Source organism: Sorex fumeus, unplaced genomic scaffold (assembly GCF_029834395.1).
Source record: "Sorex fumeus unplaced genomic scaffold, SorFum_2.1 ptg000013l, whole genome shotgun sequence".
Taxonomy (NCBI): domain Eukaryota; kingdom Metazoa; phylum Chordata; class Mammalia; order Eulipotyphla; family Soricidae; genus Sorex; species Sorex fumeus.
Genome location: NW_026606070.1, coordinates 10,944,978 through 10,959,283, shown reverse-complemented (window position 1 = coordinate 10,959,283; position 14,306 = coordinate 10,944,978).

The following is a 14,306-nucleotide window of genomic DNA, read 5'->3' as shown; positions in this document are numbered from 1 at the left end:
CGGCCTGCCGCCGCCGCCGCCGCCGCGGCTCCGAGCGGCCGGCGGCGGCGGGGCGCGTGCGCGCGCGGCGGCCAAGGGTCTTTCCCGGGTTCTCCCGCGGCCTCGGCGCTCTGCTCGCTCCCGGGGCTCGGCGGGGGGTTGCGCTGCTCCGGGCCGCCCACCAGCCCCCCACCCCCCACCCGCGACGGGAAGGAGAGCGGGCGGCCCCGGGAGCTGTTTACTTCACGCTCGCCGGAAGTGGCCTGACGGCGCGGCTCGGGGTGGCTCAAAAGAGGCGCCAGGTGAGGCGAAGGGGCCCGGAGAGGAAGCGTTTCCCGGCGTCCTCGTGCGTCGCCGTGGTGGGCTTCTCTCACACACATACACACACACGGAACGTGTAGCTCTCTGTCCGTTGTGTCGTGAGAGGCCAATGAGGGGCACCCGCGACGCTTTTCATTGCTCACCGGGCCCGGTTGGGTTTTCTAAGTTTCGCCCAGCCCCTCCTCGCGATATGTCGAGCGACGTCGCCCGGGGTTGGCGGCGCCGAGACATCCAACTGCTGACGAGGAAGTAGGAACGCTTGTGGAGAGCTGAAGCGGGAGCCGCGGGGGGGTTTCATTTGGCTCTCACGGGGGCGGGAGGCCCGACCCCCCAGCTCTCACCGCCCGCCCGGCAGCCCGACACTGGAGGCCGGGTTCTAGAAGCAGAACCCCCGCGCCCTCGGTTTCGCACGGGTTCAGGGTCGCGCTCAAAGCGTGGTTCCAGCCCCGCTGCTCGCCAGCCACCTTCCACAGGTGCCGTTCGCAGCCAGGAGTCTGATCCCCCCGGCTGGGGTGGAGCCGGGGTGGGGGGCGGGGGGGGGGGGCACCAGTTGAACATCTTGTGTTCGCTGCAGTTCCTCTCAGGCCCTCATTAAATGTGAAAGGCCAGTCGGTTCGCCTGGGAGAAAATGCAAAACCGCCCTCCAGTCAGCACTGAGGTTCTCTTCACCTCTGCAGGACAATTGCCACTTTCATCTTTATCACCTGGAGGAGTGGGCGAGTGAAGCCCCCCCCCCCGCCCCTCGGGGACTTAGAAACCCTCCCTGCCAGAAGACTTGGTTAAGTTTCCCTTTTCCTCCCTAGCAACACCACATCCTAACCAGTTCCTGCAAGAGTTGTCAAAATGGCCTTCCATCCTGGAAGAAGTCCCACACTCGGTCTCCCAACCATCTTGTGTAAAGGTTGACATAATGAATAATTAGTTCTTTTGCGTAAGCAGCAAAGCAAAACAAGTCACTTCAGGAGCCCAGAATAGTAAACCTGCCTTGATGGCGTCTTGCCATAACAATTCTCCTTGGCACACAAACAACTCCTCCCCAAGGAGAAATACTACCAAATGCTGAGGAAAATGGGAAAGTAAACACCTAAAAATTACGCATCAGAGGAGGGACGTGCTCACAAAAGTAAGCTTCCTCACAAACCCAGTCATGTAGATGGCCCAGATGTTCATTCATATACAATAAACAAACATCTACGCGGGGTGTATTATGTTCCAGATATTGTGTTTAGCTCCAGAGACACCAAGATAAGCCTGCGTAGTCCTGATTCTTAAGTGTTCACAATTGTTGTAGAGGAAACCGACACATACACAGGAAATTCTCACAGAACAAGCCAGAAATGAAAGTATGAAAGGTAACACAAAAGTAGTCGAGCATTAAGGGGTGGGGGGGACAAAAGGTGAGTAAGGCTAGTGGTATACTGCACCATTGGTTTCCCTGAACCATTCTCTGTTATTCTGGTTCTCAGCTGACTAGCAGCAGAGACTAGTGTGAGGGACTTTGAAGATATTTAAAGAGCTCTGACGGGTTGTAGGTCCTAAAGATTAGGTGTCCATACAGGAGTTCATTGTTGACTGTGAAATTTTAGCCAAAGCAGAACATTCAAATGTAAGAATACTGGGTCTGAGTAACCTTTTCTATTAAAAAAAAATGGTTAGTTGAATACAGGTTAAGTTTAAATCTACTCTCAGCAATGTTCTCTTTATACCATGGCAAACGAATTGACACATAAAAGGAAAACCGTGTTTTTATAACTTAGGTGTAACTAAGAATTACTATAATCAAGAAAGTATTTTTCTCATTTGTTATAAGGCTAAGATTAAAGAAGTCATTTTCAAATCAATATATAGGCTATAAAAAAGACTAAATCATACAATGCTATGTGGATAGATCTGTGAAGTATCATGCTGAGTGAAGTTAGGAGAGGGACAGATATAAAATCATCTCACAGCGGGTAGGGCGTTTGCCTTACAAGCGGCCAACATGGCCGACCCGAGTTCGATTCCTCCGCCCCTCTCAGAGAGCCCGGCAAGCTACAGAGAGTATTCGATATGCCAGACACAGTAACAACAAAGTCTCCAATGGAGACGTTACTGGGCCCGCTCGAGCAAATCGACGATCAACGGGAGGGCCTTTACCTTTACCTTTACCATATAGGATAGGGGGAATAAAGCATTTAGGAAATGACATGACCAAAGGTAACAGAACTGAGCTTCCGAAGGGAGCAGAGGTGAGGAGGAGAGAGACAGTGGTGGAGGCTGTGGTCCTGGAACATGCATGAACCCCTATCATTAACAGTATTGTAAGTGACAGTGCCTAAAATAAAATTTTATTTTAATTTAAGTTTCAAATTGTTGGCACTGTACAAATGCCAAAAAGTTCAATCTTGAGCATTTCAAAAACACCACCCTCAGAAGACACAATTCAAGACATTCAAACAAAGCAGTTTTAAGGTAGATCAATGTTTGCAACAGAATAGTAACCACCTTTTGTCACTAAGGGAATTTTTGCTGTTTTTCAGCTACTGTGGTTCTCTAGTTGAGATTAAAAACAATAATGCAGTAGAAACCCTCTCTTTGAAGAAGTGATTTATTCCGTTGAAAGCTTCTGGCTTTCTGATCAAATTGGTTTAACAACAGCACCATAAAGGTACAGTTTGTTCTGAAGCAACACTTAGATTTATTTGTATTACAACATTTGTTCATTCCTTCTCAATTAAAAAAAAAAAGTACGTGATGGTCTAGTGAGCACTACTTATGGCTTTTCCAAGTTGGCAATTTAATATTTGAAAAGAGTAAGTCTTCTGATCTCTTCATGTTTTCTTCTGTTGGTGTCACAGGTAGCTGAACCTACTAGATCCCTTATAATTTTGTTCCTTTGTTTTCTGAAACTCTGTTAAGAAGCTTGCTCTGAAGGCAAAGATTAAAACGTTTTTATTTAAGAACACTTATTGCTATCTGAAAAAGAATTAGATTTAAATGCTGTGGACATTAATGCACATTTTCTACTGATGGCAATGTAACTAATAAAATTGTCATATTTAAATTATAAGGTATAATTTAATGTAATTTGCCTCATATTAAAACAACTTTCAAATAACTATTAATGAAAATAATTTTGAAATTTTAATTCTAGACCTCCTGATGGACCTCCAAACTATATCCCATTGACATATTCTATCTTTTGCTGAACTACGTACCTCTTCATCTTTTTATCTTGGGCTTATTCTTTTTTTTTCTTTTATGGAACAAGAATCAAACCCAGACCCTTATAGATCCAAGTCAAGTGTTCTACCTCTGAGCTTAATCCCCAACTCTTATACTCATTTTATTCCTTTTCTTCTCCCTCTATATTTTTAATGTTATTATTATTTTATTGTGTGGGTACTACTACCATTTCTGTGCTTGGGGATTACTTCTGGCAGTGCTTAGGGACCATCAGAACTAGGTTCAGCCTACTGCAGTATCTTTTGGGCCCTTGTAACTTTATTTCTAATGTTTTTGGAAGTACCATCAACCAAGAGTGTGAAGATATATCTTTCTTCCCTTACAGGCCACATCAGGTGGTACTCGGGGGCTATTCCCAGCTCGTACTCAAGGGTTGCTCATAGCAGTACTTAAAGGGGCTGTCAATGCCAGGGGAGCAAACCCAGGGCTCATGTATGCAAAACCTGATTGGAGTCAGAGTGATAGAGTAGCAAGTGGGGTGCTGGCTTTGCACTCAGCTGACCCAAGTTCAAGCTCTGGCACCCGACATGGTCCCCCAGGCCCCACCATGGGTGATCCCTGATCACAGAACTAGGAAGAAAGCCCTGTATACTGCTGGATGTGGCACAGAAATCCAACAAAAAAAAAATAACAAAATCCTCTCAGCTCATAGAACTGTCACTCTAGCCCCAACAAGCAGTATATTTGTCAGAAAATGAAATGACTTAACTCATTGTCTCTGTTCCTCTTTAATTCCATCAATTTATTCTGTCAACCTGCCCTTAATTTCTTCCTGTGGAACTTTGGCTGGCACCAAGGACCACCCAACTATCTTAGGCAAAGGTAAACACTTTTCACCAGCGTCAATAACATGCCATGAAGGTTGGAAAGATAGTAAAGCAGATAAGGCACTTGCCTGGCATGTAGCAGGCACTAGTTCAATCCTTGACACAACATAGGGCCCTTGAACACCACCAAAAGTGATTCTTGAGCACAGAGCTAGAAGTAAGCCCTGAGCCCAACTATATGTGGTCAAAAAACAAACAGAAAGGTAGCATGTCCTATATTCGTCCTAGATATAATGGAAAAGTGAAGTTCATCTTGGTGTCCTGCCTTCTCTTACACTCCCCATCTCAAGTCCCTATTAGTCCCCAAATGTTGAGAATCTCTACCCCAACTCCTTAAGCACCACACCATTCTTTCTAGCACCACTCTTTTCCAGTATAGAACTTGTCTATATTCCAGAAATGTTCTACTGAGTAAGCACCACCACATTCAATAAATATCTAATCCTTCAATTTGCAAAGGTCTACAGGCACCCAGCATGCTACCCAATCAAAGAATCCATTATTATAATGTTGCGTATAAAAGGACCCTTCAAAGTATATTTGTAAATCCAGAATATAAAGAAGGGGCCAGACTGAGGGTCCTAGAAAGGCTCTTTTTTTTATCTGTTTCAGATACTAGCCAAAGACTTTATTGATAATTTTTCTGTATTCCAGAAAACAATGTTTTGCTATTTAGAGAAGTCATTCCTGCTTCTGCTAGACACAGATGATTCTAATGGTGTGCAGTTTAAAAGCAGCCCCCAATTTTGACTACAGAGTGGAATATAAAACTCAAGCTAAAGCAAGAAGAGTTTTTCCTAAAATTCTTTCAGGGAATAACTATTTTGCTGTAGTGGTGATCAGCAATAAAAGAGGAAGGAAAAAGAGTTTCTTGAGAGTGGCCATATTCTGCCTTGTTTCAAATGAAGCCTTCACACAGAGATCAAATGTAGAGAGGCCAAAGAGATATTACAGGGATAAAGGCACCTTCCTGTCTACAGTTGAACCTAGTTTGAGTCCTAGCACCATGTGGTGCCCTGAGCATCACTGGGTGTGGTCCTGATGGCCCCCAAGGACCCAAACTGGAAGTGACCCTTAGGGCCCATGAGCACCTCTTAAGCCCCCCTTTTCCCCCCACAAGAAAGAAACGAGAGTGTGGGGAGGGCTCAATTTGTAGCTCAGCAGTAGAGCACTTGCTTCACATGCATGAGGCCCTGGGTTCAGTCCCCAGTGCTGAGGGGTATAGAAAGCAAGTCCTAGTGTTGTGACCATCTCAGGTTTCAATCATCGATGGAAACCAGCTGCACCTTTCACCTGGTGCCATTAAATGAACAGGCACAATCTCTTCAACATCTGAAATAATGTGAAGCTAGACCTCTGAACCCAAACATCTTAACAAATTCATTATACTTCTGCACGAAAATTCTTTCCTAGAAGGTTAACTATTGATTAAGAAGTTTGAGAATGACTGAACAAACTATAATAAAACATCTTTATTGGTTGAGTCATATTCTACAAAATGTTAAAGGTCACCTGATCCTATTTCCTCATTTTCCATATGAAGAATCTAAAGCAAAATAACCTGCTCAACGTCACCCAAGCAATAAAAGGCAAAGCCAATGTTAAAAACTAATCTCCAGATACCAAATTCAGTTTTCTCATTACATGATGTTGTTTAATTCCTCCCAATGGTATTCTTAGCAGGCAGTTGCTAAAAGATGCGAATTTAACCTAAAAGAGTAAATCACAACAGTGACAATTTTGGGCACTGTTTATTGAGAAGATGTTTGTTAGCATGAAAACTGTAACATCCCTTTTCCTCTTTGAGCCGTTCACATGTTTTTCATATTGGCGTGATAGACATTCTGCATCTTAGATCTACAAGTGTTAACTCTCATCTTCCATTGCAGAGGCAAAGGGGTGAGGGTACACCTGGCTCTATGATTAGGGATTACTACTAGCAATGCTTGGGGGACCATATGGGTGCCAGGGATTTAACCTGGATCAGCTACATGCAAGGCCTTACCTGCTATGCTATGTCTCTGTCCCAAGTTTTAACTGTCATCTTTATGTTTATAAATGCCCCATCTACTCCAATTCAGAATTCTTACCACCCATTCAGTCCTATTTGTCATATTTTTTTCTGGAAATTTCTGTCTGAAGAGTCAACATCAGTACGTCTAAAAATTGGCTCATTGTCTTTCCTCTGAAACCTGTCCCTGGCCTCTTTTTATTTAAAAAAAAATGATGCTGTGGGGGCTGGAAAGACAGTACAGTGAGTAAACCCCTTGTCTAACATGCATCCAGCCCAGCTTTGATCCTTAGCACCCTGTATGGTCTCCTGAGCCCTGCCAGGAGCCAGAAGTGAGCCCTGAGCACAGCTGGGTATGGCTCAAAAGCAAAAAAATAGTGCTCCAGTGGAGCCTGGGTTGTGGATCAGTGACAGAACACATGCCTTGCATGTTGAGGATCTGAGTTAAATCCACAGACACACACATACTCTCTCTCTCTCTCTCTCTCTCTCTCTCTCTCTCTCTGTAATGCCACTATGTTAATCATGAATGGTCACCCAATATTGCATCCTCAAAATTATCCTTAACTTTTCTTTCCCATCTTCACCATGATCTACCAACTTGACCTAGTAACACAGTCTATTTCTTTGTCAATGTCTTAAGTCAACCAGGCACCTCTTGCCAGCCTTTTTTTTTTCAATTTGGTCTATTAATACATCGTTATAAAGCTTCCTCCTAACTTACTCTGTTCACATTACTCACATATTACACATAACTTATTCATACTCTGCACTTTCATATTCTGTAAATTCTTTCAGTGACTTCTCATAATTTAGAAATAAAACATAACTTTCAAAGGTGCATATATACACACATGCACACAAACACACACACATGCATACATACACACATACTGTTTTTCTGGGGCCAGAGATAGTAGAGTGGATTAAACACTTGCCCAGAATGCAGCTAACCAAGGTTCAATCTCTGGCACCCCATTTGGTCCCCAAAGTACTGCCAGGAATAAACCCTGATCACAGACCCAGAAGTAAGCCCTGCACACCTCCAGGTATGGCCCCCAAATAATAACAGCAATAATAATAATAATAATCTGCCTCTTACCCCACCTTATTCAACTACTTAATCATAACCTTTCTCCTCCCCACTACTTTCGTTTGTTTGTTTGCTTATTTGTTTATTTGGGTTTTCTGTGTATTAATGCCACACCAAGCTGTGGCCAGGATCACTCTTGGTAGGCTCACTGGCTCTGGGGACCATATCAGATGGTATGGCTCAAACCCACGTCAGCCCTGTGCAAGGCAAGTGTGCCACAGTACTGTTGCTCTGGCCTCTTTTGTTTGAGGGCTATATCTGTCAATACTCAAGGGCTATCTGTGTGTGTGTGTGTGTGTGTGTGTGTGCATGCACACACACACACAGGGACTGTCCCTAGTGCTGCTTAGGACCATGCAGTAGCAGGGATCAAGCCAGACCTACCATATGTGCTCAGCTCCTGGAGCTCTCTCTGACTCTCACCCCGCTTTAATTAATTACTTTGTCATTCATCAGTCAGGAAAATGGTATCTAATATCTTAGATGTTTATAATAATCTCTTAGATGTCTTTGCGGAGCGATAGCACAGCGGTAGGGCGTTTGCCTTGCACATGGCCAACCCAACCGACCCGGGTTCAATTCCTTCGCCCCTCTCGGAGAGTCTGACAAGCTACTGAGAGTATCTCGCCCACAAGGCAAAGCCTGGCAAGCTCCCCTTGACATATTCGATAGGCCAAACACAATAACAAGTCTCACAATGGAGACGTTACTGGGCCCGCTCAAGCAAACAACAGGAGGACAGTGACAGTGACAGATGTCTTTGTATATGCTATTTTCTCTTTACTATTTTGTCCTCCTCATGAAATCATCCTTTAAGATTTAGCTCAAACATCACTTTCTCTGTGAAGCTGTGTCTAAAAGCCCTACTTCAGTAGACTGCACCCACCTCTATTCCACTGTGTGTTTGGTTACATTAAATACTCAATTATCTTTTACATCTAAACTCACTTGAGTTAGACCTCAACAGCCAAAGCATCAAGGTTAATGCCTTGTTTCCCCTGGGCATTCTTGCAAAGAGGCTAACTGCTGCTAAGATAAATCTGGAAATTGCTGAACCAGATTTCAGTAAGAAATATGATTCTTATTTGAATTCTCTTTAAAAGGAGATCTATCCCATTTGTGGTGATAAACTAGAAAAGCTTCCCACTCTGGGTGAATGCAGTCTAAGCACAGTTATGCTCCAGTCTTTGGTCAGACATCTTTTTAGAATATACATACTGAACAAGCATGTCACAGTATATTGTAATTACCTGTAGAAGTATGCATTTATCTTTTACTTCCCAGATTGTAAACTCTGTTTTTATCCCTAGTACATCACAGACTGATACATGATACCCAGAGAACATTTTCTTAGTTAATTAATGACAGCACGTCTCAAATCATTCCATGTGACCTTAATTTACTAGCAATTAGCAACTAGTGAACGAAACCAGAATAACAACAAGCTTAGATAAATAAACTTTCTTTTTCTCATATCTAAGTCTGGAAGTAGTTGATTCACATTTGATATGACACATTCATGGTCATCAGGGACCTAGTTCCTTCTCTCTTTGACTTTACTATCTTTAGAACATTGCTTCCTTTCTTGCCCTGCAGTCCATTATAGGATCATAAAGTCATGGCTGTCCAGTTTGTTTATCTGACCAAGAAATAACTGAAGTCTGTACATTTGCAACATTACATCTACTCAATGCAAGAAGTTTTTCTAGTTCATCTACTAATATCACCATTTCTATTCTGCCCAAGACACCAAGAAGTTATCCGAGACATTTGGTTATGGTCAGGATTCCAACTGTCCCTTCTATTTTCTATTTTTCTGGCAGGGAAAAAAGTGTTTCCTTTTCTCAGCACTTGCCTGGAAGAATCACCACTCCCTAATTTTTTTTTCTTAGATTTCAGTGGCTAAAAATGATGACAGAGCACATCCAGCTGAAAGGAAATCTGAGGAACAGTGTTTCAGTTTAATGCAGGGCCACTATAAATAAACTACCGGGCAGCCTGAGACCAGGTGCAGAATACACACATGCCGTCACTTCAATATTGATTAGATGGTGGATAAGTCCAAAGCAGTAGAGTTAAGGCTTTGTATTGAGCTTCATGATTTAACGTCTTAATTCTAGCAAAACAAGTCTACAATTATTTTATCTAAATTAAAGCAAGACATATAACAAAACGTTTATGATCCATTTTTAGAAACCAGTAATCTCCCTCCCCCAGCTCCTCAGTAGAGTAATGATCTCTCTCTCTCCCCAGCAGAGTATAATTTTGGTATATAAAACTATCTGTACTTAAACTCCAAGTTATCAAGTAGGATTCCCTTATTTATTCCCTCATTCAACTTGGGGCCCTGGGTAAGAAAGCTTGGTGCCTTGAATGTGGTTCAGTGCATGAGATAACTGGCTCCATTCTCGCATCGACTCATACCACCCCATAACCCCAAAGACAACTGTGGAGGCACTGTCACTGTGGTCCCCCAGTCATTGTAACAACATCCACAATAACTATAAAGGAAAGGAAAGGGGGAAATCATAATAACAACTAACTTGTAAACTAAGTCTGGAGAGGTAGCTCAAAGGGCTGGTGCACAGTCCTTTGTATCCTGGAAGCCCAGATTTGATTTCCCGGCACCTCAGGGACCCTGGAATACAACCATCTGTCCCAGTACTGCCCTCCAGAGGCTGGCAGGGTCCCTGTGACTCTGCCCTGGGACCCCCAGCATGCAAAAATGTGCAATCGCTAGCACATATTTGTTGGTGTGAGCACTTAAAGTGAAGCATGTGACCTTCAAGGATGTGTGAGCAGCACTGTGACAGTGGCCTTGAGAACCACAACGAGAAGATGGCGACCCCTGACAAGCATGTGACTGAGGCGTGTATCACCAGCAAACACAACTGAGTGTGTGTGTGTGTGAGAGAGAGAGGCCTCTTCACTGCACTGGGACAACCAAGTGCTGAATTTTTTTAGGTGGAAGTGCTGGGACGTGGCTCAGTGATAGGGAACTCACCTTGCATGTGTGAGACCCTGAGCTGGATCAACACTAACACCACAGGGCCACCCACCTCCAGCACTGCTAGGTGGCCTACATGCTGAACATTCTCGACTGTGGCCCAGAAAACTTTTTTTTTTTAACTTTCTCTAACCCTCACATTATTGGAATTTCAGGGTGATATGATTTGAGTTTTTGACTTTTTGAGCCACACCCAGCAATGCACAACTCTGCACTCAGGAATTACTCCTGGTGGTGCTCAGGGGACCATATGTAATGCTGGGAATCGAACCCGGATCAGCTGCATGCCAGTCACGCTGGAGCCCCGGATGATATGGTTTTTGTATGTTTTTTTTGTTTTTATTGAGGCACCTTTATCAGAAAAGTTAATCATAATTGGGTTTCAGATCTAGAGGGTTCCACACCAATCCCCTCACTAGTGTCAGCTTCCTTCCACTGAAGCCCCCAGTTACCTTCCCACCCCCCACCCCCCCAGCTTGCCTCTATGGCAGGGATCTTTTTTTTTCCTTTAGGCTCTCTGTGCTTTATGATACTATTATTGATAGGGTTTCGTGTGTAACACTTTAACACCCCCTCCATCTCCAGAGTGATCACTTCCCTTCACCGGTGTCCCCTCCCTATACCATCACTATTCCCCTGCCTAGTGGCAAGCTTCCTAGTAAAAGATTGTGTGTTTTTATTTATCCCTATATTGCTAAGCAATATAGGACAAACTGGCAGGTTACCAAATGTAGCCTGCCCACACGGCAGAGTCTGGCAAACTCCCCGTGGCATACCCAATATGCCAAATACCAGTAACAATGATGGGTCTCATTCTCCTAAAGAGCCTTGAATATAATCTCAGGGCTAGGATGAAGGAGACGTTACTGGGACCTGCTCGAGGCAATTGACGAATAACAGGATGGTTTGTGATTTGTGATTGCTAAGCAAATAGTCATGAGCCAAGGCTCCCTGACTACCTTTTCTCCAGAATCCTAGAATCTGCACTCATGCACATTTCTAAACTGTGCTCCTTCTCTCACCCGATGTTCCACTCAAGACTGTCTTTGCATATGCCCAGACTTTCCTGATCTGTATCTTTATTTACATTGTTCTTGATTTCCACTTTTCATTCTTTCAAACTTCCGTTTTCACATAATCAAAAAGCACATACTTTGGGGGTGGGGTGGGTGTTGGGTGTTACCAGAGATGGAAAACAGGGCATCATCCAAGCAGAGCCTGTGTTCTATCGCTGAGCTGCATCCTAACCAAAATGTTCCTTCTTTTATAAAGCCGTATTCAGTGCCTCCCACCTCCAACCAGATATATCTTCCTCCACATCTGAACATCCACGGTTTGATGAAAAGGGACTCTGACTTGTTAATGTGGTGTAGAAGAAATCTTTGGCGTTTGGAGTAAGACACATCTGGGTACAAATCCAGGATCTGCCACATACAATATGAGCCCAAGCAAATTGCTAAGATTCATCTGAAATATAAGTATAATATGTACATGCAGAGCTGGCATGAAAACAAGTGAAATAGTCAGTGTTAAGTCCAACAATAGTAGAAACTCAATGTTCTTTGACTAAATTGATAAATATGGTACAGCCTTGTGCTGTAATAATACTGTGAATTTTCCAAAGACATCTTCAAAGAGCAACTGTTGTGATTTCTTCCTTAAGATTTTATTGTAAGATTTTAAAAAATCATATAAGAAAAAGAAACTCTCACTAACACAAGAGACATAAACACAAAATACTTAAAGCACGTTTAATTTAAGAAGTCGACTCACAAAAAAAATCTCCTAGGGGAAAAAAAAGCCTGGAAAATTGTGGAAATGTAATACCTGTTGTACTGGTTTGGGAAGTAAGAATGATGTGTTCTACTTTTAATTGTATCATTAGTTTTTGGTACCTTTGGCAGCTTGCCAGGATTTCTCAGTTTCTTCATCTGTAAATAAAGAATAAAAACAGGCTAAACAAGGGCTTCTTAAACTTTTTCTTCTAGATACATCGCTCTCTCCCTCCCTCTCTCTTTCCCCCCTCCCACTTTCTCTCTCCCCTCCCTCTCTCTTTCTTGCTTTCCTTTCTTTCTTTCTTCCCTCCCACTCTCCCTCCCTTCCTTCCTCTCTCCTTCTCTCCCTCCCTTTCTTCCTTCCTCCCTCCCTTCCTTCCTTCCCTCCCTTTTGTTCGTGTGTGTGTGTGTGTGTGTGTGTGTGTGTGTGTGTGTGTGTGTGTAATGGGCCATACCCAGCTGTGCTGAGAACTTATTTCTGCCTTGGTGCTCAAGGATCACTCCTGGCAGTACTCAAGGGATCATATTTGGTCCCAGGATCCAACCCTGGTTGGCTAGAGAACATGTGTAAAGCTAGAGAACAAAATATCTCTCCCACATTACAAGTTTGTTTGGTTTTTTTTTTTTATTAATTTTTGTCTTTGTTCAGAAACCTTTTACTGTTACCTAATTTTGATCCCAACTTTCAGTTATGGGATCACGATTCACAGTTTAAGAAGCCAGGCCCTAAACAACTTAAAGGTAAAAGAGTGAAAATGCTATGAGAAATAATAAATAACAAAAATCTAAACATTATTCTGTCTTATTATTATGCTATTTTAATAAAACATGGTTAAAAGTATACCTTTTAGATCTTCCTTTCTGTAATGAATTTCATTATCAGCTACAATGCCTTGTGTATGTAGGGTAGGGGAGAAGTGCACACACAGTTTTATTTTTCACAAAGCACTATAGCACTGTCCTCTGTTGTTCATTGATTTGCTTGAGCCGGCCCAGTAACGTCTCCATTGTGAGACTTTTTGTTACTGTGTTTGGCATATCGAATACAACACGGGAACTTGCCAGGCTCTGCCGTGGGGGCGGGATACTCTCAGTAACTTGCCGAGCTCTCCAAGAAGGGCTGAGGAATCGAACCTGGGTCACCTGGGTTGGCCACGTGCAAGACAAACGCCCTATCCACTGTGCTATCGCTCTAGCCAACAACACATTTATTTATTTATTTTTCTTTTTGGGTCACACCCGGCAGTGCACAGGGGTTACTCCTGGCTCATACACTCAGGAATTACTCCGGGCAGTGCTTGGGGGACCATATGGGATGCTGGGAATCGAACCCGGATTGGCCATGTGCAAGGTAAACACCCTACCTGTTCCAGCCCAAAAACAACACATTTAATGTTTTTATTTTTAAGGTAAATGCATTTAATATTTATAACTTAACATCTTTCCAGTGAAATAAAAATTAAATTAAATTTTAAAAATAACAGTGAACTAAGTTACAATAGAGTACATCAGTTCCAAGTGAGGTCCAAGGGCAAGGCTCAGTCATCATTACGGGGCCATTTTATTTTATTTATTTAATTGGATGAATTTATTTATTTATTTTATTGACTCACCGTGAGCAACACTTACAAAGCTTTCATGTTTGAGTTTCAGTCATACACTGAATAATCGAACACCCGTCCCTCCACCAGTATACATTTTCCACCACCAGTGTCCCCAATATCCTTCCCACAGCCCCCCGCCTGCCTCCCACCCCTCCCCCTGCCTCTACGGCAGACAGTTTCCCTCTTACTCTCTCTCTCTACTTATGGGCATTATGGTTTGCAGTTCAGATAATGAGAGGCCATGATGTTTAGGAACCTTTTTATTTTGAAGTATCATCTTAAGTTGCAAGAATTTTTGTTAAATATCACAATAAAACACACCAAAAGTGAAGCCATGTTGTCAAAATTCTTACTGAACCTACCTAGTCATCCCCAAACCACACTTTTTTGACCTTCTCTAATTTTGAGATACGTTTTGCTTGTGTTGTTGGAACGTAGCTGCTGGTGCTTTCAGCTGCTTCTGG